General features: G+C 39.0%; 1 protein-coding gene across 3 annotated transcripts in view; it reads left to right on the top strand.

Annotated features, from left to right (window-relative positions):
* The first annotated feature begins 17,946 nt into the window (after positions 1-17,946).
* mgat4c (mgat4 family member C) overlaps positions 17,947-26,226 on the top strand; it is a 119,822-nt gene continuing 111,542 nt past the window's right edge. For 2 of the 3 annotated variants that reach the window (XM_023274099.3, XM_035949908.2), the window contains exon 1: positions 17,947-18,468. The gene's annotated coding sequence lies outside the window, so the exon portion shown is untranslated. The remainder of the gene's footprint in view (positions 18,469-26,226) is intronic. The other variant, XM_023274098.3, reaches the window with a different exon arrangement.

Here is a 26,226-nt window from a genome sequence, read left to right as displayed (position 1 = left end):
CTGGAGTTGACGGCCTACACTCCAGCCTTTGTTCTCCCCGCCTCCTGACCTGTCTGATTGGACCACCACTCAGTTCCCTCCACCTTCATCCAACCGGCAACAGCCATGATCACACCTGGAGAAGCTAAATCCTACAACCAAACTCTCAGTCAGGGCGGCTGGGATTTAGTGTGACCAGTTCGCCTTGGTGCCCCTTGAGACATTATGTTTTGTGTTCTGTTTCGTAGGCTCTGTAGGTTCCGTAGCCACTGACGGGTGGCTTCCCAAGACATAGCTTCTGTTAGCGGCTGCTATTTCGGTGAGGAACCACCAGTCTTGGTGAAGACTGTGGCTCCTGTCAGCAGCCTGCTAATTTGATAAGCTACTTGTGACTTGAGTCTTTGCGTGTTGTGTCTTGTTAAGAAATGTGTGTTTTGAGTCACCAGTTTTATTTAGTTAATGATGTGCACCTGACACAGTTGAATTGTATTAGTTTCTGTTGTTTGGTGCAGGAGTTGCTATTCTTTCTAGGTTTGGCTAAAGAGTTTAGTTATTTTGCTTTTGTTTAACTAGTTTAAAAACTCTGTTAACCTTTGTTTGTTTTTATTTGGTTCTTTGATTTAGCAACATCCACCAGTCACACACAGAAAGATCCCAGTCCCAGACCAGCACCGATTTAACTCAGTTCAGTTCAATTTAGGCTGGAACCGGGGATCTTCTGGCTGCAAGGCGACAGTGCTAACTACTGAGCAACTGTAAAGCCCCTAAACTAAGATTATGATTAGCAAAACATATTACACCAAACATCACAATGTTAAGGTTGATACTGTGAGTATGACAGGATATGAAGCATTACTACTCTACCTAACCTTTGACTTCAACTTCATATTCACTTATAATTTGGTTTGCTTCAGTCCACGTTAAACAGAACAAGCTCATAGAGCCAGAAAACTTGGTCTCATAAGTAGAGCTGGCGTTGTCTTTTTAAAGTGGTTCACAGGTAATTACTGAGGTGTTATATAGAAAATTCTGTGACAAGATTAAAATTCACATTGAAGAGATGTGTATGAAGGTCATCAGCCTCATCATTCTCATCCTAATCAATATTCCATCATTGTTGTCTTCATCATTATTATCAGAATAACCTCACCCTCAACCCTGTCACCATTATTCTAATCTCTCCAGTCAAGGCTTTAAAAAACGGCACTTTATATGCTTTGCATCAAGCCAAGTAATACATATTTATTGGATTTCACAGTCTGTCTTACTTTCTCAAGTCTAATTTTGCTGCAGAAGTTGCAGAGAGAAAAACTTTTGCAATTTGCAGATTCTATAGTTTCACACATACTAAGTGTGGAGGAGTAATGACTATTTCTTATCAGACCTCTAGGACTGCACTCAGGCCATTTGGTAGCAGTTGAGCTGTGCTAATAGTCTGATAAAAGATCCAGCATACATCCCAAAATCACATTAGGGTGCACTGGAATGAGGTTACCAAATACCAGCTATAGTTAAGGCAAGACAGGTCAGAGGTATAACTGTAGAATTATTCAAGTATAGAGTGAATTATATGAATTGTTGATTTATGTCTGGTCAGTCACATCTGGTGTACACTACCGTTCAAAAGTTTGGGATCACTTAGAAATGTCATTATTTTTGAAAGAAAAGATTTTTTTTTTAATGAAGACAACATTAAATTAATCAGAAATACCGTCTGGACATTGTTAATGTGGTAAATGACAATTCTAGATGGAAATTGCTGATTTTTAAAGGAATATCTCCATAGGGGTTCAGAGGCTCATTTCCAGCAACCGTCACTCCTATGTTCTAATGATACATTGTGTTAGCTAATCATGTTTAAAGGCTAATTGATGATTAGCAAACCCTTGTGCAATTATGTTAGCACATGAATAAAAGTGTGAGTTTTCATGGAAAACATGAAATTGTCTGAGTGACCCCAAACCTTTGAACAGTAGTGTGCATGTCCTTACATTAGATTTGTCTTCACAATGGTAAACGTCTCACATACTAATATGCTCAAAATGCAGTTTGAGAACTTTTTTTTGTCCTGGAACACACATGAAACTGTAGTTAAGTATTTGTCATACACTATGATTAAATCAGCAACAATCAGAGTTGAAGTGGGGAAACATATCCGTACCTGTGTTCAGTGCTCAGTGTGCTTCAGCGGGAACAATGTGGTCTGATCACATTGTGTGGTTGGATCACAGTAGGAGTTTTCTGGCAAAAAATTATAGACTTCAGTACATGGCATCACATTTTCTAACAAAATCATGAAGAAATGATTAACAGAATAAGCTTTTTTAGCTTTTTCATTATCAAATTGAGGACGAGGAAGTAGGATTTATTTGGTTAATTTACAATTTAAGGTCATTCCTTACAAGAGCCTTTGCGACTACTTCATCATTCTAAGTAGAAAGACGGGGTCAAGGATGAAAATAAACATAACAGAATGCACATTGTGTACAGGGCTGAGGCAAGAAGGTTGATCATTTGCAACATTACTTCTTAGATAATGGCTATGATTTGCTTTGCTTTTATCTTTATGTTTCTGAAGATTTGGTGCCAAATTGCATCTAACATAGTTTTGACAGCCCATTAAAATCCATACTGACTGTCAAACAGCAGCCAAATAGTTTCTTCCTGCAATATTTTTATAAGAAAGACAAGTTAATTGCAAATGTCAACTGCATTAGATATCCTGGCTAAAACATAATGAAGGTTTAACTGATAATGATATCTCTATATCCCTGTCAGGTCAGCCAATTCACTCGGCTTAAAATTGCGCATTTGAGTTTTATTGTGATTGACAGAACAAAGATTGATCTACCCCAGTCTGAAGCAGTGAACTTTAACACTGCAACAGACAGTCCACCTCTGAGTGATGCAAATGCACGCCTACACTCTGCTACCCCAGTGGACATGTGTCAACGCTTTGAGGAGGTATTGATCTTCACGGTGACACTGGATTTAATATGCTTTAGCCTTGTCAACAACCACAAGAGAAGTCCTCTTGGATCTTCTGCTGTTATTTGAGGATCACCTGGCCTTAAAGTGACAGGAGAAAATCCAGCAGAGGACTTCCAGTGAATACAACAGCAATACCGGGCTCACTAAATATGATATTTTAAGTAAATATACATTGATCCCATATTTTTCTCATGATAGTGATTCTGATACCTAAGCTCATGGTTGAAGCAAATACCAGGCCAGTTTCTTTTTCTTTTCCAGTTTAAAATTGGCATATTATACTGTGTATACTGGTGCGAGGTCATTTTGTTTGTGGGTACATCTATATTAAATGGCCACATTCTATGGTGCCAAGATTTCAGCCATTGGAAATCATACATCGACTTAGCAGCCTTGGCGGAGGACTGTGCTCTCTGAGTGCTTTTCTTGTTTGATATGTGACGTCGCTTCTGCGCTGAAAGTGTAGACATTCATATACCACTTTTTTTGAATTACAGTGAGTGTAATTACATTGAATTTTAATAATAGTGAATAATAAACAGAATGTAATTCTGATCTGACAAGTCAGGTCAATGTAGTTTTTGATAAGGTCAGTATTGGTGCTATTACTGATGCAGTATATTGGACTGATGCACTACTGCTTCCAAAGTAAAAAGGGGTGACATTTTCATAAATGATTTTCATGTGTCATCTCTGTATATCTGTCTCTTGTGTGCTCATTAAAGTTTATTCAACTGTCACATGGGACACGGCGTATAGTACAGCTTTACAGCGCTAGCAACACTGTCACCATGGACAAAAATAGCACAAAGCCTGTTACTTCATCGACAGAAAGTCCAAAGGGAAATACTTTTACAGGGTTTGACTGACAGGTGATATCTGAGAGGAGCAGTTCAGGAATATGGTGTCAAAAAAAGCACAAGTTTAAAACTGCAATAATCAACATATTACACATGCAACATATTCATTATATGGACACTGAGTCAAGTAACTTTGTATGGTTTTGGTATTTAGACTTGTTTGCATTTCTGTCACACTTACTGTCTGCTTCCATCTCAGCACACATCTCTCCTGTATCATCATCAAGTAAATGTAATCAGCAAAAAAATTCTAATTAATCTTATTATGTTACCCTACAGGCAACAAACAGTGGACAATGTTAGCAGCTAGCTGGTGATTAAAGTGGAACATTAAGCAGCTAAAGTACCAGAAATATTACTCCAAATCAGTGCTAATGTTGCTGCTGAAATAGGTAGAGTATTTTTTTCGAACATAATAACATATCATGCCAGGTCTATGTCCCACAAACTGCATGGTTTTCATGCATTACCATGGTAAAGACACGTAGAGTATTTGTTCATCAGTAACCTATCTAAGTTAGCAGCAGGAGCTTAATGTGCTGTGTGATGCCTTTGGTGCTGTTGTGTACAGCTGCAGCAGGTCTGCAAACAGACCTTTTCATCTCCTTCGAGCACAAGTGGTCTTCCTTTACTCCTTTACTTGTGTCTTTGCTTTGTGTCTGCGTGTACACAGTCATTTAAAGCGTTTCTTTGTTTCAGCACATTATATATTCATGTGCAAATGCCTCTCCCTCTCCAGCCTGAGCAAGTTAATGTGAATCTACATTATTTATCCCTGAGCATAATGAACAGTCCTAGCTTTCCCACATCACTGGAATATTACTTGTCCAATAGTGTCAACACAAGCTGGATAGTCTACATAATTACATCACATAATTTGATAGCATCGTGTCAAGCCTCATTCAATTCTTGGGTTTCTGCTTGTCTTCCTGTCATTACATCAAAGCGCAAACTTTAATATTTCCTCTGTACCCAGGTGGCACACACCGATGCTTATCTGAAGCTGTCCCATTGCACTGCCCAAAGATTTAGATTTATTTACAGCTCCTCCAAACCAACCGCTGCTGCTGCAGGTGGTGGTAAAATTAACCAAGCACAGTGGTGGGCGGTAACTGCAGGCCGCACCGCTAATCAAAGGTAAAAATCTCCCCAGATTAAAGCGACCGCTTGCATAGTTCTCACTGTGTCGATGTGCCGTCAGCTCAGCGTGATGATAAATGTTTATGGCACTACATTAAGAGAAAATTACCTCTTTTTTGCTAGAGGCCAGATCATTCATTCACAGGCGTAGCATGCCCATCGTCAGCCCTGTCGTAAATTAGTCTGCACCTTTCACTGGGAAGAAAGGTGGGGAGGATTAGGGAGATCAATCTTTTAGACGGGCAGTTAAAATCATTATTTGGCTTCCTGCGGGACACAGGTTGCGCTAAGGAGTGACAAATCGTCCCACGCTGTTATAAACATCCCTATTCATGGAAACCCTGGGGTATGGCTGCTTTGTGTCCCTCTGTATGGAGATGACCAAACTGACAGCAGGGAAGAGAGGATACTGAGTTTGTGAGGTTATTAAGGCTGCAGGTCCTCCACAGTTATTCATAAGGAGAGACCATGACAAGCCCACAGTGGCTTTCCTAGCCAAAGATTTACAGTGTGCTTCAAAAAAATCCACCCATATCCCCACAGAATCTATTATTTTGACTCTCTTTCCTCTATCAAGGTTAGGAACTGAGCTGAAAGAAAGATGAAATCTTCCTCAGGCGTGGTGTTCATGCAAAGTATCAGCTTTATGCATCAAATCTGTGCAAAAATAATCACAAATTTGCTTGTCTGAAAGATGTAAAACGCCCGTATCATGCTGTAACTGACAGTGTATACATCTATGTTCTTGCATAACAGGAGATTTGCATGTTTAACAAATATAGAACTAAATAGTTTCACATTGACATGATTCAGACCCACGGCAATCACTGCTCGGCCGCATCATCTGGATGCTAATCCAGTTAATCTTTCCATTGGCAACTGTTCCAGGAATGGCTGTTTCCCTGTTATTTTAGGAGAATGATTAAGCATTGTGGAATTAACAATGGCTTAACCTCTTCACAAGATTTCTTTACATCCTGCCTGCAGAAGGCTTGGGAAAAAAATTCAATGGGGACTTCTGCTGCTCTCGCTTCTTGCAGAAAACACAATGTGAACCAAGATGTTCGGACCAATTACCTGATATCATTCACTGCATAAATGATACTGTGAGAAAAGGGACTTCCTTCGTCTATTGTGAGAGCTCAAATTCCTGTTCAGCATTTTAGAGGGATGGTGTGAATTACCTGGTTGTCCTTTCAGAACATAATACCCTCTCTTACCTGCCCTGTGAGATTTTAATGAGGCAGAAGATTCCTGTAAAAAAAATCGCTTTTTAATTACCAGTAGGGCCTATTTCCTCTTCTGTAGTCCAATAATGACTGAGTCTGGAAAATCAATTGCTCTACTAAGAGAGAGAGTAGTCACATTTAGTTCCTCGGCTGAAAAATGACCAGAAATCTTGCATATTTTGCACAAAGACCAAAGCCATAAATTCAAACTATTGTATAGGAGCTGGTCCAAACCTCTGTGAAAGAGTATGTGGATAAAACTTATTATGTGTACTGTGCTGGATAGGTTACTGAACTTTGCTGAATATGCACAGTGCAATGTCTCACAGTGGAGATGATATTCTGCTGCCCTTTGGTCATGTGCTTATACTGTCTGTCAAGAGCTGTACTGTAATGTGCTGTAACTGACTGGGTTTCCTTGTAATCATCTTACTATTTGACTTTTGTTCATGACAGTAAGTTTAGACATGGCAAAAGATACAAATTCTTCAGCATCTTGGGTAGAAAATGGTTTACCAACCCACACAAAGTAATGCGTTTAATTAAATGAGATTGAATTGTTGTTGAACATTCACATCCAACAAATAACAAAGCTGTGACTGTTGTGAGCTACTAGACTCTCTCTCCACGACTTTAATTTTATTGGTTTTAAATGTTACATTGCCTTTGCACTCCAATAAACAAAGCCTACGAACAAACAAAGAACACAGATGAACACGTGGTAGTGCTGAGACATTAGTCTGCTTGCACAGTTAAAGGCTGTGAATTGATCAGTGAGCTCCAGTTTGCAGAATAAAATGAAAAGTCAGAGGTATGAACTTAAGGTCTGGCCATTTTTAAAAGATATATTTGTTTGGGCTTTTTGCCTTTATTCGATTTGAGAAGTGAAGAGAGACAGAAATTGTGTGAGAGGGAGTGGGGGAGATGCAGCAAATGGTCCAGACGGCCAAGAACTGAAGTGGGAATCAGCTGCTCAGGGCATATATGACCATATGCTGCCCTGTCTCCCAGAAATAATATTCCTATACAACTAAACTATACAACTGCATTCTCATTTAGGTTTTGAAAGAAACATATTTTCTCCCGGCAAGACAAAACTGCGATGCTGCAGGAAAGGCCTCCAGGTTTAAGAAGTTACAGTCTGTGTAAAAGAGAAAAGGCAGAATGGAGACGTGAGTCAGCAACAGGACATTTACCCAAGATCTCAGTCTAATGTGGGACCATCGTTCTTAGAATTCAATCATATTTTCAGTCACTGTTTAACCCTTAGATGCATCAGTGGGTCAAAAATGACCTGGTAAGGTTGTTTTCTTGCAATATCTTTGTGATCAAAAGTTATCATTTTATATTCCAGATTTTCCTCCAAAAACATGTTTTTGATATTATTTAATTTAAATATTTAAGTTACCTTTTATACTTTTTCAGACATTATAACATTTGTATTACTACCTCAAGCTTCCATAAATGGGTTAAAAATAACCTGCATACATTTCCCATAGAATTTCATGGAAACTTGGGATTCTTATCAATTGTGGCTGTCAGGAATATATTTGCTGTGGCTTACACACACTATGACAGAGGTGTCACCAATCAGGAAGATTATTATATATGGAGAGGAGCAACAGCTGGAGGAAAATCTTCAGTCTCGTTATACACTGTATAATGACAATAAAGCACGTTCTATTCTATTCTATTCTAGTCTAGTCTAGTCTAGTCTAGCCTATTCTATTCTAAAAGAATGGAAAACATTCAACAAAATACAAGTTGACATTCTTCTATTGATGTTCTATGTAATCTTCTTTGTCAATTATCAAAATGTTCAAAATAAGATATAAGGTGAAAATTAAACATATTTCAAACATGAAATCAGTCTTGTGTGGACCAAAACAATAATACAAATGATTATTATGAATCAAGATGACATTATTCCATAAAAACACCGATTCTTATACGGGTCATTTTTGACCCGCTTATGGAAGAGTGTAGGGTCCAAGCACTTGTGCATCTAAGGGTTAATTAAGTTTCGGAAAATATCATGCTTTGGATGAGCCTTTCACAGTGATAATTATCCGTTAGAAGCTTGCTGAAGTTCAGGCACCAAAATTACATTACATAAAGTTATGTTGAGGGCAATTTGTTTTGTTTGAGTTAAAAAAGCATGACTCTTTCACAACATGTTTCAGTTACCAGCATGGTGAGTAATGCCTCATCTAATGTATGACTGGTTAGCTGGAAAAGAACAGCATTAAAGCAATGAAATAAATGGCAAATATGAGTTAATTTGAAACATGTTTCTGACATGTACAAACACACATAAAGCAGCAGAAAATCTTTTCGGTCAAATTGTAACTGAAAATGCATTCTAGTTGTACAGGGAGACAGTGCAGCTCTATGATACGTGTTCGAACATCGCAGCTATCAAGTCGCCCACCTGTTCTGTTTTTGTTTGACTATTTTTGGATGTATTAGTTTTCAGCACTGACAGACAATTATGTTTAAGATTATAATTCCTGCAATGAAATTCACAGCAACAGTGAATAACAAGCTTGGCAGAGTGATGGTGTAGTATTCCAGTATTGCCGACAATCAGAATTCTCATTCAGGGCCCCTCAGCTCTACAGCTCCTTGCCTGATGATGAGAAACTGTAACAATCAATGGCATCTTTTAGAATACCTTCCTTTTTAAAAAGTGTCTTTCACTAGTATCTTTTCTTTGGTCTGTCATACACATCAATTTTTCATTCCATACTTTTTAACGTTTCTTGGCTTGATTTGATCTCTGTACCTGTAGTAGACCGTATCCATACTTAAATCACTGAGAATATATGTAATGAATGCGTCTTAATGATGAAAGTATTTCTTTGTTTCTTTGTTTCAAAGATCTCATTATTGATCCTTGGCAGGCATTTATCCAACCAGCAACATGCCAGCTCAGGTTAAAAAGCACTTTTGTGGTGGCTCTTTTGGGGGATGTGATCAATTCACAATTGGAATTCTGTCACTTTTACCTCTGAACAAGCTGCTGATTGGACAAAACTTTGTGTGTGGAAGAATCCGAGTGAGATCTAGCAAGGTGGTGTTTAAACCAGGCACATGCTTGAGATGGATCACATCGTGCAGATTGTTCCTCTGATACACCACGTATCAATAGACTGTCTTCAAATGTTTGTCTCGATAAATGTTCTGTGGCCAACTAGGAGCTGTCCAGTCTTCCATCAGAAGAGTCGTGAGATCATGCATGTGTCTCAAAGTTGCAGCGGATGAAGTAAAATGATATCAGATGAGGCCGACTTGTGTCAGCTGCTTTCTGCACATTAAGTGATACACTGACTGTACATGCGGTGCTTGGTTTAGGTCTGTAAGAGTGTTGCTTCAAAAGGAAAATGGAAAAAGGAAACAAAAGAAGAGCAATCAGAAATACAGAAGAAAAATAATGCAATACACACTGCCGGTCAAAAATTTTAGAATGCCCCATTCTTTCAGATCAAGTACCTCAAGTCCAACGAATAGCTTGAAATGGTACAAAGGCAAGTGGTGAAGCGCCAGAGGTTAAAAAAAAACAAGGTTCCCCAAAACTGAAAAAGAATGTACGTTTCAGAATTATATAAGAAGGCCTTTTTCAGAGAACAAGAAATGGGTTAACAACTCAAAGCTTTTTTTTTTACAGCAGTAAAGGTTGATCAAGCTTTGAAAGTTGGTGCCACTTAATCTTACAGGTGTCACAACTTTTCTTGATTATTTACAACCCCCTCTGTCTGCATAAAAGTAGTGTTGGACCATACCATGGTGCCAAACCCTGCAGAGCATTATTTGAACAGTATTGTACTGCAGAAAGTAGTGTGTTGCTATAAAAATGGCAAGGAAAAGGAAATTAACAATAGAAGAGAGACATCCTAACACTTAAAGATGTAGGTCTTTCCTACAGAGAAATCATGAAGAAAATCAAAGTGTCAGTGAGTACAGTTTTCTTCACCATCAACAGGCTCAGAAACTGGAGGAAACTCTGACAGGAAGATGTCTGGAAGACCCAAAGCCACAACAGAATTAGAAGACAAGTTTCTGAGAGTCAACAACTTGGTGATAGGAGGCTCACAGGACAACATCTCCAAGCACTACTTAATAGTGGTCACAGTAGGCAAGTGTCAGTTTCAAATGTGAAGAGAAGACTTGGAGAGAGTAAAAATAGAGTAGAAATATGTTATGTTTCCCCCCACAGTTCCATTGTTAATGGCTAATTGAAACAAAGTCACAATTGCTTTCCAGGGACAATTTACTAAATGATGCTAAAATTCCAAGACACTGTGCAATATTGGACAAATGTTGTGTAAAAGTCAATAGGGTAACTTGTATGTGCAAGAAGAAGATATATATTGTTTATATTTGATCAGTATGAAAGTAATCTGGAAGTGTTGTCTATGCAAATAAACTTGATCTCTCTGTTATTCTGTGTGACTGGAAGGTTTATTTAAATGTATATAGATTGAGAGATTGAAACATTGTATACATGTAGGTGCATGTATGCAAATATACATTTCATAAATGAGTAATAATATAAAATTTACAGTTACAAATACAAGAAGTGTTACCTTAAAATATTTGTTTTTGTAGTTGAACTAACTCGTGTTCATTACTTTGAAAAAGAAAGCCGTCATGACTGTGAGTCTAAGATGCTGCCTCTGGACTGTTCACACACCCATTTGTATAAAGAGGACAGGCAAATACGGTAAGACTCTTAAAATAATCTGAACACCCTTCCTTGTTTACTTCCTCCAGTCTAAACACAGTGGCACGCTCCGAGTGTGACAGTCACCCAGGGGATCGGTCTTGTATTTTATGCATTCACACAAACCTGTTGCTGGTCCTTTACAGCAGCCTATTACATAATAAATGTGGAACGTAGCAGAGGAATAACACTAACCCTAACATGGGTACCAGCAGCAGTCATCAACAACAGCATCAATGTGCCACAAGGAGATTAAAATTATTCATGAATTTAGAAATTATAATCTATTGTTACTAAGTGATGACCCTGGAAAATACAACATTAAAAAAACATCATCTTGTGTATTTTCTTTCTTGATAATCATTTCGCCATCCCCAGATTTATTACGGCACCTCTGGCAACAATGTTGGAATGCACTGCTAAAGGAGCAGGATATCCTTCCGTTTACTCCTTCTCTGTAAATATTAGCATGGGTTACTTTTTTAATGCTGTTTTAAAGAGCAATAGGAGGATTGCACAGAAATAGTGACATGTTTTCAAACCGTTTGATTCCGTTTTTGCTGAATAATACACTGGGCAAATCCACATCATCAGTCACACATTCCTGCAAACTCACCAGGGGTCCCATTGCTAACGTTGACATTCAGCTGGCGGATTAACTTCCGAAGATGACTGTTTCCATCCAAACAAGCACAAGAAATGGAAATATTCACATACAGGCACCATTTTCCTGTTAAAACCAGGCAAGTTGTGATTTCTATTCCTAACTATAAATTCAACATAATTTGTCACTTTCGTCATATTTGGGATGAGGTGGTGCATATTCATTTTGGGATACAGAATATTTAAATTAGGAAAAAAATATAACCCTAACCCTAACACTGATCATGTCATTACACTGCAAAGTTCTGCTGAGAAACCCTGCATCTCGGCATTCATGCGGCTGTTACTTTGACACATGGACATTGTTCCAGACTGATCACACCACCCCCAAGACAACGCTACTCCCCGATGGCTGCGACCTCCCCTAGCTGAAAAGTGCCACTCTCCCTGCCACACCGGAAAAAGTGCTGAGGAATGACTTGGAAAAACAGGGCCCGAGGTGTTGACCTTGATTGGGCATTCGCAGGATGAACAAGCCCAATATATGGAGGCTGCACAATACAACCCACGGAACCTGAAGGATCAGCGTCCCCAGACACCACGGGACACTCCTAGAGCTAGAGCTTCTAGAACCAGCCTAGTGTTGCGTAGTTCTCCCTTATACTGCCAAAACAGCTGGTTGCATTTCTCGTAGGATTATTTCTAAAATTATGTTAATAATAGTGCAGTGAACACACAGTATACAGTCCAGTCATCATTCTCCTAATTATCAGTCTGAAAAAGAAGGACACACGCGACAATGTATTACAGCCGCAATGTCTTTGTTTGAAGGGAGGAATTTGGGGTGGATAGATGGGTCAAGAAAAAGAAAAAAAAAAAACAATGGAAGACTTGAGTGTGTTTGCTTTAAGCCTTGACTATTCCATAACCCAAACCACCTGTTATTACTCCAAGGAACGCGGTAGAGTTATGCGACAATTGGTATATGTTTGTCGGTCTGTCCGTTTGCAACATTACTCAAAAACGGACTATTGGATTTGGATGAAATTTTGACACAAGGACCAGTTGATTAGATTTTGGCAGTGATGCGGCTTTAGTCTTGATCCACGGATTTGTTAAAGATTTCTGTATCATTGTGAGATAGCGGCACGGCGTCACTGTAACTATGACAACAAGTGAACACTACTTCAGCTGCCTGCTGATGATCACATGATTGTGATCCTACTACAAATCGACCACTGTGGACTTATCAAAACTTGTCCGTCAGAAATGATACAAGGAAAGTCTGATCAAATTGTGGGGATGTTTCTGAGTCCCATCAACTCCTGCCGCCCACTACATATTTAGGTCATGCGATTCGGTATCCGTACATAACATACACATGCATAACACACACTTGTGCTCAGTGCAAGGTCAATTTGTTTGTGGGTGCATCTATATTAAATACCCACATTCTATGGTGCCATGATTTCCGGCACAAATTTTTTCAAGATTTCAGCCATCGAAAATGATCCAGCGACTGAGCAGCCTTGGCAGAGTACTGCACTCTGTTTTTCTTGTTCTAATCATGATTTTAGAGTTTCTCTGACCTTAATAAAATGCAAATTTTTAACCCAAACCACATTTATTCCCTTCAACCTATTGAAACCTTGTTATAGTATTTGAAAAAAAAAAACAACAACTTTATTGTCATGTCACAAAAGACTTGATTTGACTTGAGCTGTGACTTTTAACATCATATCTGTGTCATAACTCCTGCCACCAGCATGCTCCTATATGGGTCATATCAGAGGCCAGGGACAAGCAACCTATTCGGCTGTTTTGGTTGACGGACTTGTTGGATTGTTCACCGCTTAGAGCACAGGCCACCTCAGGGCGCTGTTCCAAGTTAGGATGTAAAACTGAGTTGACACAGGCGTTCGACTGTTCCATTGCTGGGGCTGTGGAGGCTATTTCTGGACAGACTCCTGTGATTCATTAGTGGCTGTTTGGAGGTCTGACGTGTCAAGATGTGTCATTCCACTAATTGTCATCCTGACTTATCCTAAGCCCTCCCCTGCCCCTGAGCTCTCTTCTGGCCAGAGATTATTTCAGCAAAAACACTAAGAGAGAGAGAAGGTTTTATACACCTCAGGGAAGGAGAATTGGGTTTAGGTAGAGCTGGACAAGCGCACTTGATACTTTTCTCATCATAGTAATCAGATACCCCCTGTTTCCATGTGCTGGTCGGATGTCACTTCAGTGGTAGAAAACACTCGGATTCGTTAAGTATGCAAACTACTTCATCAGTAGTGATTAGCTTACATTTGACCATTTTTCATCAATAAATTAGTGGTGGGACACAATTTAAAAAACTAATATAGTTAAGTAGAGGCTTTGTAATTAATTAATTGTGATTAGTCACATTTTTGTCAAATAGCAATATTTGAGAAAATAAGCAAAGTTTTTCAATTCAAATACATTTTGATTGACAACTGAATTGATGAATAGACACAGATGTGAACTTAAACAACAAAAATGTTTGTTTCATTTATATTCATCTGCATTTTTCATCTGTCTACTACATTCACAGATTACTGCAAACTCAAAATGCAATTATAGAGATTGTATTCAACATTTTACGACTTTTTGTAAACTCAAGCACTTTCAATGTCTTGAAAAGTGGTCTATTATGGGATGGCTACACCATTTGCCGGTACCAGGATTGTCGTAGTTAACGTAGTAGGTAGTTGGTGCTCGCAGCAGTGTTTTGCATTGAGGTGATACCATCGGCTTGAAGTGCTGCGGTGATAAGAAAACTCTTTGTTTCACAATTTGCACACAACCATGCTTTTATCCAAACTGACATTGGGAAGTTTTTTAAAAGAAAACTTTCCGCCCAACAAGCTCAATGCAGTCTCGTCTTCCATTACTGTTCACCAAACTCTCTTGTGCGCTGACATCACTCAGTGCGTTCTGTGTATCTTCTTTGTGGCTGGCAAACAGACTTTAGGTTCATTACCGCCACCTACTGGACTGGAGTGTGCATCAGTGTTACCAGTGTTCCTGAAATTAGGGAACTGAGAAAGGTGTGATTAAATGCGTTACTTTTTTAACGCGTTATTTTTTCTATAATTAATTTGTCGAAAATAACGCATTAAAGTCACGGCCCTGAAATAAAGACAATAAAACATATTTTTTAAATTATTCTACATATAACCAGACTTCACTTTAGAGAACTAATGTGTGGAAGAACATTGCTCCCCACCAGAGCTTCAAGCTGTGCAAACTGTAATGCACAGAACAGATTGGGCACATACTGTACAGTTTCTGTTATTATACACTTTCCATTTGATGCAAGTGAAAAGAAATATTGTGTTCCAAATATGATTCATTTCTTAAAGGAGCTATATACAATAATTTGATGTGTTCCTTGTGGCTGAGATGATAGAACAGTGGGTCAGTAAGTTACAACTGAGGGTGTTTTTTGGTTATCAACTGTTGGACAAGAACAAAGTGGCAATTTTGACCAATAGAACGACTTTCTAAAAGTGGATGAAAACAAGTCAGTGCTCTTTGACTTACTGACCAAGAACCACATGGAAATGTGAACTACCAAACATGTTTTTTGGAGCCTAGAGATTGTAGAGCATTGTGGTCAACCCTTTAAGCCAGTCTGTCCATGAACACTCAAGTTGTGGCTGCAAGAAAAGCTGCCGTGGGGCACATGCAAAGAAACCTCCTTAAAGTGCACAGCTCTTCGTCTGTGTAGAGGAGACAGTGAAGGAGACGGGGAAGAATAGGTTCAACAACAACAATAGAACAATCAGACGTGTCTGTGGAAGACATTTTTTTGAAGTAAATCTTTGTTTGACAAATTCCTTTTGAGCTAAGAAGGTCATACTGAGTGTGTTTTCTCTCTTTACTGTCACTCTGTTGCTAAGGTTAAGGAACAAAGGAATTGAGATTAAAAACTCTGCATAAGACGTGTGCCACAGACATGCCATTATGGACTTCAGCCTTCATTCTCACATACTAGGAATCCCTTCTTAGTTTGTTCCTTATTCACCTGAGACATTTACACAATTGTATATGGTATCTTTGTAATTTTTAACCATTCTTGGGTAGAATCACGTTTTGTGTGTTATCGTGTTTGGTTCAGGAGATGCAAAACTAATCATTTTGGTTGTAAAGTGGAAAAAGTTTAATGCATTCATTTAAAAAAAAGTAAACATATAACCTCATATTTAGCATGTCACCTGGATTTCATAAGACCACAGAAAAATATGGTTTTTGAATGAATAAAGAAATTTTAATTTCTACCTCAGGTAATAACAGTTTGTTATATACATGTGACAAATTGTACACGATCAATTAATACGCACGGATCTTACTGTGAACCCCTCTCTACAAAGTCACTCATAGCTGCCGTCATCATATTTTTTTGACATACAGTGGAGTAGCTCTGGTTAAGTGAAAATACTGCCAGAATGTGCTAAAATGCAGTTCTTACATAAACGCACCCCATTTTTCACCAAAGGTCTGCTGGGAATGAGTGGGATTATGAATATATGAATGAACTCTCTCCCACAGCCCAAATATTTGGGCCTGCACTGTTATCAAGCTAAACTTTCCACTCCATCTATACCAGTGGCAACCCTGGTCTGATTTATGAAAACAAATTTAATGTAATATACTGTAGTGAGCAGCACTGCTTTTGCTTGCATTGTGTTTCATCAGTACAGAAATCTGAAATATATCAACGGTGACACACTGTTAAATGTTACAATGAAGGCTCTTTTATGCACATTAACATCCCACTATTATTCAGGAGACTCAATGTTTCCGTTTGGGACATGAAAACACCATTTCCCATCTGGTTTAAGCTCCCATCATGATTATGTGCCTGGATAGGCTCATATTGCCCAGGATATCCTATTTAATGTTATTTTGTGGTCACACTAAGTTCTCTTTTCATAATAATATCCAAAGTATTCTGCTTAATTATGTATGCGGGGGTATTTGTGATTAGGATATGAATATGCATATAAACAGCTTAGCCCAAATGTGACCCCAACTGGAGTAGAGCTGCTATCCTTGGTTTTCTCTCTGAGTGACTGTGCTCACTGGTGTGATGTCATTTTCACTGAAATTTTCCAATCAGCGTGACTTAATGGGCCCACCACGGATACTTGTGATTAGAACCAGACGGATATTTTCCATGCTGCATCTTTCTTTACAGATTAATGTCTTGGCATTCATATCAGAGTCAGATTTAATGGAGGATTAATTTTCTGGCTATACGCATTAGACATTAAGCATTTTCTACATATGGTTTGGAGCCTAAACCGATACAGGTGGAAAGTCTGTGTGTGCAGTATTTTTCACTTTTCTCGCTCTTGTCAACGTTTATTAATTCTTTTTTTGGTCTCATACAGAAATTCTAGAACTGTACCTCAATTACTTCTACTTCCCTGAATCATTTGTACAGTCATTTGACATAATTATGGAGTCCGAAATGTGCAGGCACCATGTGTTCCATTGAAGGAAACACAAAGTAAAAGCAGCAAAATATACCTCCATTAAAAGTAGAAGCATTCATAATACTTTTTTTCAGAATGTACATTTACATTAATGGCTTGGTATTAAAAATGCATTAATGTTCAGTCGCATTTAATGCTGTACAGACAGTTAAGCTGACATTGATTTTATTTACCTCGTATGATGCTGGATGACTGAATCTATTAAAATGCATTATGATTCATGATTCAGTGAAGCTTTGTATGCATCAAAGTCCTTTTCCACAAAGTATCTCACTGCTATGGAAGGAAAATATCCATTCATTTAAACTTAAATATAGTGGAGTATAATATTGCATAAAATGTACATAAAATGTGCGTAACTGCATTCCACCTGTGGTTTTGCATCATCTTTTCTGCAATCCACTTCATTATGTCTTGTAGTTACCAGTAACAGGTTGTGTCACTGAGATAAAGACTTGTTTTTCACAACAGGAATGAAGAGCAAATGAAAACTGGTTGGCCGAGGTGCTTCCTAATCTGGGTTCAGGGGCTCCAAGAGGCTTCTCAGAGGTCCCTGTCAAAATGAAGGTTGGTTCAATTTCACTCTCCCTGTTATCTCCTGTTTGGCAGTACAGAAAGGCAACAAAACCTTTTGAAAGGCTCCATGGGAAGAAACCTCTATTAAGTCCTCCAGACCTCTATTAGGTCTGAATTGATTTTTTTTTTAACATAAAGTTTGGGCAGTCTTACTGTAACTTTACAGAATTCGTCAGGGATTTCCTCCCAAAACCTGGAGCATCCTACCACATCTAGATGATGTCGAAAATAATTGCTGTTATTTGTTAATCTCCTCCCAGAGGGGGGCCTTGAAGAGGTCCGCTCCAATCTGCTCAGAAGGTTTGAGGGTTATAGCCTTTGAGGCATGTCTCATCCCGGGCTGTATTTTAAATAGGATGCACTCTGTCTTGTGATGACAGGTGAATCCGGGACCGTCCGTGCCACGCATGCACCGCTGGAGCGCACGAACCCCGTCGCACCGCCCTCCTGCCCGCCTGCTGCCGGGAGGAGCAGAGCACAGAGCAGACCGGAGCGCAGCGTCAGGAGTCACGGTACCGTAGGGATGTGGCAGCCAGTTCGACAGCTAGAAATGCCCCGTGAAATTCTTAAAGTTTGTCTTCTCTGAGAGCTGACAGCAACGAGCAGAGCTAGACGTGAGAGGAGGGGAAAACAAATCTCGCGGAGGCGCGTCCTCATCCACAGACATTTCCAGCGCTCCCTGCCCGTCTGCTCGGTGTCGATCGTGAAGCGCGTCGGAGCCGGTGTCCGCACACATCTAACCGTCAGGAGACGAGAAAGAGGAGCAGGGAGGGAGACGAGGAGGTCGTTTTCTTCTCACAACCCCCGCTGACACCCGGATCCTCGCTGTGTCTTCTGATGTGCAGGTGAGCGGAGATGTCATGTTTGAGGGATGCTGAGTTGAGGTGATGCTTGCTGAAGGACTCGCAGGTGAGACCACGTGGTTCGGCTGATACCTGAAGCAGCACCCTGGTTCTGGGTCTTATCTGGCTCTGCGCAGCGTGACACCCAGGTGGAGACCAGGTCGTAACTTTCTGCAGCGTCCCTCGCTGCTCGGGCGTCTCAGCATGTGGAGCTGCGTGTCTGATAACATCACAAATGCAATAAGTCACAGTGGGAGAGCATGCATCCAATATCTGTCCGAACCAGCAACCAGGCAGCACCACAGGGGAAAAGTGCGTAGCTTGAACTGACTTTCAGCACGTTATAGGTAGCTTTGTTTATATGCAAGAAACCTATGCTTAATGGATCGCAGCCAGATAGAGATGCGTGACATTTGAAGTCACAGTTTGAATCCAGGTAGTTCAATCTGTGCTTGATTATAGCATCATACACAAAACATGTTTCCTGTTTATATTTGGTGAACTATTACCAAACTGACTAGTCATCTTAAAAAGACATTTTTTTAAAAAAGTGTGCAAATATGCAAATCCACTGCACAAATAGGAGGGTTTCATGATAATTTCTATGCATTTAATACCTTTAAGTTTCGTACCATTGGTTAACCAAAACAAGGAATTTGGGAAAAGCTGTCGTAGGCTTTCACATGTTTTACAACAAATGTTTGTTGCACGGAAGATGGATTCAATATGTTATTTATGAAATATGCATTTATTGAAACAGCATGTATCCCACTAGAATAACATAAGTCCCTCTAAGGCCTCCTCAGTCACTGGGTGACACCAGTTCTCAGAATATTAGTATAAGAAAAGAGCAACACCTCTGAGCAGCTGCTACAGAAGCACTAACAGCTTCTTTCCAAACTGTGATATCCACAGTATAAAAAAAAACACATGAAATGAACATCTGGGAAGATTTCCCATCATGAAAGCTGAAGTCAAACTGTAACAGTACGGCATCACCAAAGGCACACATTGTCCTTAAAGTCGCCAAAGAATTGCATCATCTGCCGGAGCCGCTCACGTCCTGCGGAGGGAATGACAGCTCCATGGCTCATCTGAAAGGCCTGTAGCAAAAACAGCAGCTCATTACAAGTGCAGCAGCTCGGGCTTCCTCTGGCAGGAGGCTGCTGGCTCATTAGGGGTCACCGAGGGGCGAGTCTCCCACTATGAGCCACAGCTTGTTACCAGAGCACTCTGAGAAACCACTGCTATTTGGAATGAAATAATTTTCACTGACAGATTGAAAAGACGCGCATAGGTCAGTACAAAAGTATCTGAGTGCTGTGAAAAACCCACTTTTTTTTGCTAATCATACTTCATAGTTTAACAGGGTATTTACTACAATGGCAGTGATGCCTTTAATGAAGCAGAATCGGGTTTGATCTCCACAAGAGAAACTAGTTAGTAGGTAACTTCGTCAGTGCAATTTTTAAACAATGAATTGACCGTTTATGTCCTGCAGGAGATGCTGCTTCTGGTTCTCAGTGTTTGCCTTAACCTTCCTACTATCTTTGGGGTCAGTTTGACCCCATTCAATGTTTAACATCAGTAAATAAATGATTTTTTTCTTCATATTTAATGACTTTTCCTAACTTAATGGGGACAACTGGGTAAATATAAAATTAATGTGATGATATGTTTTTAATGTCCTGTACACATGTTGTATGCATCAGACCCCAGGCTTCTAGCTGTAGAAAACATATAAGAAATATCAACATTTTTCACAATTGTTTTGGATGATATTGAGGTCACTATAAGATGCAATTTTATAATCTTCCAAAAACTTTAGGGCCCTGAACCTTTTGAAATTGTGCTTGTTTTTTCTGGGGTCAAATTGACCCCGAGCCTAATACATGCTACTATTCTTGATAACAGGAATTGTTATATGTTATAGAGAACAAAAATGTGTACTTTGAAATAATATAAAGCCATTAAAACACCAAAAAGAAATCTCTCTCCAATTTTAGGTCAGTCAGTGAGATTTTATTGTGATCTGCAAATTTCTGGTATTCTGAATGTATAAGGGGAGTGGGTGGGGGGTTGTTATATTGAAAGGGCTACTTAGGTAGTCAACAAAAAGACATAAAATACCTGACACATAAACTTGGGAAACAAGTTTAATTATAATAATTTTCTGGAGGTTTAAATTGTCAAACTGACCCCAAGGATCAAAGATGTTAGTAAATTTGAAGGTAATAGGAGAGATTTGTGAAGTAGGACATTTCCTGATTATGCAGTGTACAATATTGTCACCCGCTGGTTCAAAAATGTGTGACAAAGAGAAGGCAGAGTCAACCAGGAGAGCGGTAGAAGATAGAGCCAACCCCACACGGTCCATCACAGAACAGCCGATAGCGTTCTGCTGTTCCACGGTTCCGTGTGCGTTTCAGTCCATTTATCACTTGAACACGGCACACTGTTTGTCAGGTTCATCACATACTGGATTGGCATTGGATTTTCTTTCGAGCAAAGCTAGAACCAGCGAGAGGATCGGCAGGCGTTACCTCTGGTATTTCTGTGCTGTAATAGTTTTTACCCCTGTCCATGTTGAGTTGGCTGTTTTTCCTCACAACACACAATCAGACTTGATGTTGTATTATTCGTATTTGATTTTACCAGGGGTAGACAATAATGTCTGATTTTCTCAGCATCCTGTCTGAGTCTGTGTTATGCTCTGTATCAGCAAAAATAGTTCTAGGCTGTTTATACATGGAAACTATGAATATGTATGTTGAATTTGTAAAATCCATTATTAAATATTGTTTAATGATAATTGTGAAAAAACAGGCTTTTACTATACATGTGCTCACATAGGAAACACATGCATTCCTTTGTCCATTGACACACTGAGCACAATAACAGCCACTTTATCCAAGTGCAGTATTTGCACTCTGTGGACAGAAAGGTTACGCTGCGCTGTGTGCTATTAGCAAGCAGAGCCCAGATCTGAATGAGAGCACGAAGCAGAAGCCTGACTACAGCCAACAAAGAGGCTGCATGCTGAAAAATGACTCGACTCCAAAATAAAATGACTCATACTTTACATTCATTCATACTGTACAAGTAATTTAAATAAAGTCATTTTTCTTTAAAGGATGGAAAGACTGTGTGTGCTCAGGCAGAACGTAAACCTAAAAAAGCCCTAATCCTTCATACTTTGTGAATGGAATTACATGTAGGCTTATTTCTCTCACCGTGCCGCCGTTAACACAGATATTTTATGAAGACAAGATGAAAACGTCCATCCTAGGAAGACGCTACAAAGTCATTCTAGAATCTTGTTTATTTTCCAAATGCTTCTCGAAAATGTTGACAGATAATTCACAATCAGCAGACTATTTTCAGTTTTGAAAATTAAAGCTATTATTATTATTTTTTTTTTTTTTTAAATAAAGGAGGACATTTCTTCTATGAGATGCACTGAACTTCTGGCTACATCGAGACATTGATGCAGCTTCCATTAAGGTAGTCTGGGCAGCCACTCACTTGAATTATCCGTGAAAGGTTAGACAAATGCCACAAATAATTGTTGGCCTGCCTCCTGACCGTACTTTTCCCCCCAGCGTCTTCCCATGTTGATTTTCTGAGGTGGTCGGGTCAGGAATGTCTCGGCAGCTGGACTCTATTGGGCACCATTGAGCTCTGCTGTGACACAAATGATATCATACCAGAATTTCAGGACATTTGGGCTTCGAAATTTTTGAAAAATAGACCTTCTCTTTTACAGTTTTCTGCTACATATTCATCAGTACTAGATAATAAACTATAAAAGGCTTGATTGGCTCAGCTTACCCATCAATGGTGCCCTTTTTATTCCATGTTTTATTTGTTGTTTGCTAACCCTACTCTAATTACAGTAACAGGATTGCTAATCCATGCTAGTGTTAGCTTTTTCTCAGAAGTAGAAGCTAGATATTTGGCTAGCTGTTACTGCTGACCAAGAGGACAAACCTACTGATGGAAAAAAGTAAAGAAAAAAGTAAAAAGAACTTGTCTTTTCCTGGTGATATGCATAACAGGGTTACATGAGGTAGAGTGAGACATTCCATCTTTTGGAAAACTGTTTGATGATGTTACTTGCAGCGTTTCATGTGATTCACGGTTTTCTTCTTGTACCAGCTGAAAAGGTTATGCTAACATGTCGTGGGACACATGTTCCATGCATAATTATTATTATTTCAAATATTATGTTGATTAAAAAATGTTCCCATATTAAAAGAGACATCAATGAAAAAAATAATACCAAAAAAGGACATTTAAATTTCATTTGATCTGTTTTATTTGAGATTCAATTCAAAACTGCATTTTAGGGGGAACTCCAGACTTATTTGGTATTTTTATAAATATTTTCAAACATTGTGTCATCCTAGGTTTTTTTTTTTGTTTGCTTTTTTTAGATTTGGCCTCAGGACAAGTACATTTTCACAACAACTGCATGTTTTAGTATTTTGTACATAGATTATTTGAAATTTGATGGGTGGGATGTTAAATGTCCTCCAATTCTGGAATGACCCATGAGGCGTAAGCTTCGGAGAATGAAGGCTGCTCTACTGATGCTGCGATCTGAGCTCTGGTCTATGTTCAGCTGCTGTGACGAGAAATCTTAATGTCAGCGCAGTGACTGAATGACTGAGTTACTGACTACTTCCTGCCTGGCTGAACGAGTGAAAGAACGGACCGTACTTACAGCGTGCTCAACATCGACGCCAAGATTAGCACAGGAAGGAGCCGAAACACTCCAGGCATCACTCCAGACTGTATATTCATACGCTGGGAGATGCATCAATGTGGCTGTCAAGTGCTTAGCTGGTTCACTGAGCATTGTGATGCAAATCTTGAATATCATGTTTATTAAGAGCGAGTAGAGGAGGGGTCTCTGACTGTGGGTGTAATATTCAGCCCCATATGCTCAACATAAGGTTTTCTTATACTGCAGGAAGACAGAATCAGTTGTACTCAGGCACCCAGCGTCTTTTAATTGAGTTCACCTTGAATGCCAGCAGCTGTTGTCGAAGTTGTTGGAGTTACTTTCAGAAACTGAACTTTTTCCCAACTTAAGATGTCTTAAGAACCTTAAAAATCACTTGTTAGTCAGTTCAGTCTGCAGAAAAGTAATTTCTTTTCAATTTGCAGATTCTGCTGTAGATGTGCTCCTTCCAATTTTACCTCCATTTTCATTTGACGAGGCCATTTACGACTTAAGGTGCAGTACTGTACATATCTGTCGTCAACCTCTAATAGCAATTTATGAGGACGTCTGCTGATGTATTCATTTTATGCTAATGGGCATTAAGAATCTTACTTAAAAGTTTGTCTTGTTATGTATTAAATTGTCAAACTTCCTGCGTCTTCTGACTACGATGGTGAGGTGAAGGAAAAATTGAATTAAGTGGTAATATAATTTACATTTTATCTATTAATGAAGACAAAGTTATTAAATAAACCTTATTTACAATTCTAATGGTTTAAAATGTAGCTTTGGAGCATCAGCTTGATACTTTAATACTTTGGAAAATTGGATAATTAGCTTTGGTTGCTTTGAATAACTGACAGTAAATTAAGAATATTAACCTAGCCTCGCCATGATAAAACAAAAATTGCACCAGTAAGTAATATTAGGTTGTGTTAAAACTAAATGCTGATGATTTTCCTGTTTGGGAGCTATGGATATACGTAAAACGGAATCTGTGTTTACAATGTTTAATGTCTCATTTGCACTTGATATAGTGTGATTGCAGCTGTTATTAAATTCTTAGATTCCTGCTGTGCTTTTAAAAGACAATAAGCTCATCATCTCACTACATTTCCTTGTCTCAGTACTGGGTTACTGTTTCAGTGCTTCCATGGATGTACCGGTTGTTAATACAAACCTCTTTAAAACTGCGGTAAAGGCAAAAAATAAGAATGCAGTGCGGAGTCCTGAATGCTGTGGTAGTAGTCACATTACTGAAATCCAGTAGTGGATGTCAATGGAGATTAGGGCTGAACGATTTGGAGGAAATATCTAATTTACATTTTTCTGTCAGGTTGCTATTTGACTTGTGATGTCATTTTTTAAAAGCATCTTTCAGTTCCGTATTCAGTGTGTAATAGATTTAAAACATGGAATGGAGCTTTGGGACACCTTTAAAAGTGTGACTGTTACACAGTGAATGTGTAAAAGCAGTGACATGACAGTTAAACCTTGTTAGAGATGTGATGCATAAGTTACACTTAGCAAGTGTATTTGTTATTACATTGTTTTGAATTGTGATTTCAAGTCGATGTCAAATAAGTGTTTAGGCCTAATTGTGAGTCTTTGCTTCTAACATATTGTCTCACCAGTTTGTTTGTGATTCTCATGACATTTGTCAACTTATTACTCTGCCAAAGAACGGTGGAGTTATGTGACAGTCGGCGTACGTTTGTCCGTCTGTTTGACTGTTAGCAACATTACTCAAAAACAGAATAATGGATTTGGGTGAAATTTTCAGGGGAAGTCAGAAATGACACAATGACCAAGCGATTCAATTTTGACAGTGATGCGGCCTATAGTCTGGATCCTCAGATTTGTTAAAGATTTCTGTATCATTGTGAGATAGTGGCACGGTGTCACTGTAACTATGACGACAAATGAATTGTGCCCTCTTTCATTAAATGGAAACATGGTCTTTCTATTAAAACCAGAAACAATGAATTAAAAATGTTGCTTTTTTTGCCCTTGCAAACATTTCAAGCAGTACCAACCCCACTCAGACTTATTAAGCTTGTGCCTTGGTTGAATATATTTTTATGATATAATTTCAGGGTACAAACACTTACATCTGATCTGGGAGCAGAGTGTTATGGCTAATTACTCTTTTTGAGTTTTTTGAAACACAAATCAAAGAGCACAGAGTAAATAATTCAGATTAATATTTTAGAATAATAGATCTAATAGATTAGACAATAACAGGCGTTTTTGAAGAACTAGCAGAAGCTCTTGTTGAATAGTTTCTGATACTTCATCGAACGAAGGAAAGGTTCAACCTTGATCGTAGGAAGAAGAAAATAACTGGAAGAGAAAAAGTAGGAGCCTGAAGCATGACCATGGACTCCTGGGACATTTAAGTTTAACACGATATATGCAGGATTTACATATGAAAACCTATAATTTTATGCAGGCTCCAGGTGATTCACAGCAGCGTTGGAGGTTCACATCATGTACTGTACTTTAACTGCGTTCTAAGTTTGGAGCCTTTTTGTCGAGTAACATTTTTTAAACAAAGCCTCAGTATGACAGTTGATGAAACTGTAGCTGTTGGGGGTATTTCAATCCTCTGCTCTTCCTCTCATGAGTCATCTAACAGCTCTCTTTTACCCCCCCCGTGTTTGATTTGGTTTCTCATTTTGACTTCCTTTGAGAGAGGTTCAAAACCACATTCATACCATTTTTACTAAAAGAAATCCTTTGTACCAAAAGCTCAAAGAGAAAAGCTTTCACCCTTTTTCAGCGTGTCACATATGTGTGAACCTCATGTGTTGTGGAGGTTTAGTTTCTAGCTGTCGGAGAGCAGATTGCGGGCAAATCGTACAGTGATTCACACTATACTGAGCAGTTCATTCACATTGCGGCTGGACTGAAGCCAAATATAACTCCTCAATATACTGACAGAGAAGTTAAGAAGTTTGTCATTATGAGTTTGGCTGTGATATTGGCTTTTATGCCAGTTTATTGTTTGGAATGGTTGCTGCTTGTATCAC

This window comes from Amphiprion ocellaris, chromosome 3 (assembly GCF_022539595.1).
Source record: "Amphiprion ocellaris isolate individual 3 ecotype Okinawa chromosome 3, ASM2253959v1, whole genome shotgun sequence".
Taxonomy (NCBI): Eukaryota; Metazoa; Chordata; class Actinopteri; family Pomacentridae; genus Amphiprion; species Amphiprion ocellaris.
The sequence above is the reverse complement of the archived record's forward strand: the minus strand, read 5'-3'. Positions and strand labels throughout refer to the sequence as shown.